The 3,059-nt window shown below is 42.0% G+C and overlaps 1 long non-coding RNA gene across 1 annotated transcript in view; it reads right to left on the bottom strand.

Moving 5' to 3' along the window:
* Positions 1-1,003: 1,003 nt before the first annotated feature.
* Positions 1,004-3,059, bottom strand: part of LOC105521797 — a 32,948-nt gene continuing 30,892 nt past the window's right edge. The window contains exon 3 of the long non-coding RNA XR_001003326.1: positions 1,004-1,128. This is a non-coding gene — a long non-coding RNA (uncharacterized LOC105521797). The remainder of the gene's footprint in view (positions 1,129-3,059) is intronic.

Genomic DNA, 3,059 nt, shown 5'->3' with positions numbered 1-3,059 from the left:
TAGCGGTAGAGCTGAAAATGAAAATCTCCTGATCCTTGATGTTCTACCGTCCTGGGTCCTACTTTAATTGGGAAATGGCAACCTCATTCAGCTCATTGAACGCTGGGTCACTTGCTAGGTTACAACTTCAGTGATCAGGGCACTTCAGTGGCTCTTCAGTTCATTCATATATAAGTGAAGCTCTCCCTTTTGTAGACTTCTCTCTGTGTAAGTACTAACCAATCAGAGGCATGGCTATTGCTTTCCTATCACTTAGGAATGAAATTAAATGACTCCTTTATGTCCCATGCCAGGGAATCATCTCAATAGTTTATGCAAGCTTAGCTTCTCCACACAATATCAAACAGGCAATCACAGTTCCCCCATGATGCCAGGCAAAACCAAACTTTGTTTCTCCTACACAAAAGAGCTCAAAATCACAGGTTTAGAAACCTCTCACACTCAGTTTCATCTCACTATTATTGTGTTAAACATGCTTAATGAAAAATCTGGGCTGAGTTCTTTTCTGTTTTCCCACAACGAAAGTCACAGGAATGGAAACTCGGTTGCAAATGTTTCCATGTGGAAATGAAGTTGAGAGAAAGCAGTCTCATAAGTATGTGTTAAGTGCCTGTGGAAGCAGAGCCTCATGTTAGATGCAGTGATTTTCAGGAACAAATCAAAACACATATTCTTGGCCTCATAAGCTATCATTGTTGTTTGAAGAATGGAGCATTTACCATCTAATAAAAAAGTGAAAGCCTAACATACAAAATCAATTTTAAGACAAAGACTAGGATTTCTCCATTTAGAAGAGGAGATACTTGAATTTTTCTCACACATCATCCCTCACCAGGGCTCCTGAGTAGAACATCTCAGACAACGTAGGACATAGTTTGAAAACTACTGATCAAATCAGTACACCACTGATTAAAGAGTAGGCATTGAGTGCCATGCCCACTGGGTGTTGATCCAGGGAAGAAGCTGGGAGCCCTAGACTGGGAACCCACTGAGGACAGCCTAGAATGTACCTAGTTTCAACCTTTTTTTTTTCAAGAGCTGAGGTCCCTGGTCTTGTTCACAATCATCCTGCTGTACTTTTGGTCTTCTTGGATGGCATATCTGGTGGGCAAACGCCAAAACTGCCAACTGCAAACAAGGAGAGAGAACAATCCCTCTGTCATCTGACCATCCTACCCTGTAGCTGACGGGAGCGTCAGCAAACCTGGAGCACCTCCTGCGGTTCACAGACTAGTTATGTTTCCTTGATGGTCACATGCAGCATGTGGAGGATACTACAGACTATGTTGATGATGGTTTTCAACATCTTTTCAGAAGCATAAAGTTTCCAACCTTCCGTGGTACATTTAAATTTCACAGGGTCAGAGAGGTGGGCGCCACCATAGCGGTTTGGGGGCCAGAAACATTTATATTCATCCATTTGAGGAGATCAAATCTAGAAGCAAGATTATGGGAAATGCTGACATTTTTCAAACAAAAGCATTTGAAAGAAAACATGAGAAAACATCCTTAGTGTTTAAGAATTGTTTTTTTTAGTCTACTCTAGCAGTCCGTTTATTCTTTCATCCTATAAATATGTAGCAAGTATCTGCCCTGTGTTAAGTCCTGTAATGTGCTAAACCTTGGGATCACTTTCAAAGAGCTGGATGTTTCCATGATGTCACACCAACCTGAAGATTTTCCAGACCATTTAAGGCCTTAACTTACTGTAATTTCTCCCCAATTCCCCTCCACTCCATTTCTGAAAAAAATACAAGCCTTTGGGAAATCCACCAGACCTGGGCAGAAGCCTAATTACCCTTTTGGAGACTCCCCAGTGGCTCCAGTGGTCCTCATTGTTTTCATCTCAGCCTCCTGACCTGGTTTAAAAGCAAATCTGGTGTTGCGTGGGGTAGCATTTTACCATCTGCAGGTAGAGATCTGGCTAGTTCCTTGCATATGAGAAAAAGAGAACTGAGAGAGCCAATTTCAAATTGAGTTGGCAGAAACCAGTGTGCAGGAAGAACTATTCTGGCAGTTTTTAAATGACTTCCAAAGTATTTTGCATTTGAGAGAGCAACTAAACTGGTAAAATAAACACTTGGATTGCACGGAATTGACTCAAGTATAAAATAATGTGGCTAATTTTCTCTTTTGATTTGGGATGATTGATGGAGTGTGAGCAGAGAGACAGCCTCTTCCTCTCCTTTCCCTGCCCTCCCCCAAGTTCCACCTTACCAGACCTCTCTGGGCTCCCTTTAGGAATGCTATATAGGCTTAGCTCTCCCTGCAAACTTGGGGGTGAGTTTCCCCCATGTTAACTCTGAAAAATTCAGGAGGAGAGCATGAGCGTTTGAGACCATAGGCTTTCTGATCTGTGACTCAGATCTGTGTTTAAAAGAGGATTTACTCACTTTAAATAGAAGTCCATAACCCTAGAAGATTCTGATCATGATGGAAGAAGAATTTCCACTGTTCTCACTGATTAGACATGGAAAATCATTAGTTTTGCTTCTAGGGAAGAATTTAAACAATTGAGAAAGCTATGGATTTTGCAGTCACAGCAGGGAGAAAGTGGAGGAAAAACATTTAAACAAGCAAAATTATTGATAAGAAATGGGCCCCTGTCTGGTTTCTGTAACTTAGTTCTTCTGACTCATAGATGTTATAAAAAGCACCCTGCCTGAGTCAGAAATTTATTTTGGAGATATTACAGCTGCTCCCTTACTGTTGAAAGGCACTTGTGAAAAAACTGTATACGACTAAAGACTTATAGCAGCATTAGAAATGGTCGAGGCCAGGTGTACCCATTATACCAGCACTTTGGGAGACCAAGGTGGATCACTTGAGGCCAGGAGTTCAAGACCAGCCTGGGCAACACGGCAAAACCTCGTCTCTACAAACACACACCCCAAAAAAGAAAAATTAGCCAGGCATGGTAGCACACACCTGTAGTCTCAGCTGCTCAAGAGTCTGAGGTGAGAAATTCACTTGAGCCCGGGAGGTCAAGGCTGCAGTGAGCCATGATTGTGCCACTGGGTAACAATGGTAAGACCCTGTCTCAAAAAAAAAAAAAAAAG

This window comes from Colobus angolensis, unplaced genomic scaffold (assembly GCF_000951035.1).
Source record: "Colobus angolensis palliatus isolate OR3802 unplaced genomic scaffold, Cang.pa_1.0 Scaffold41, whole genome shotgun sequence".
NCBI classification, from domain to species: Eukaryota; Metazoa; Chordata; class Mammalia; order Primates; family Cercopithecidae; genus Colobus; species Colobus angolensis.
This window is presented reverse-complemented; position numbering and strand designations above follow the sequence as displayed.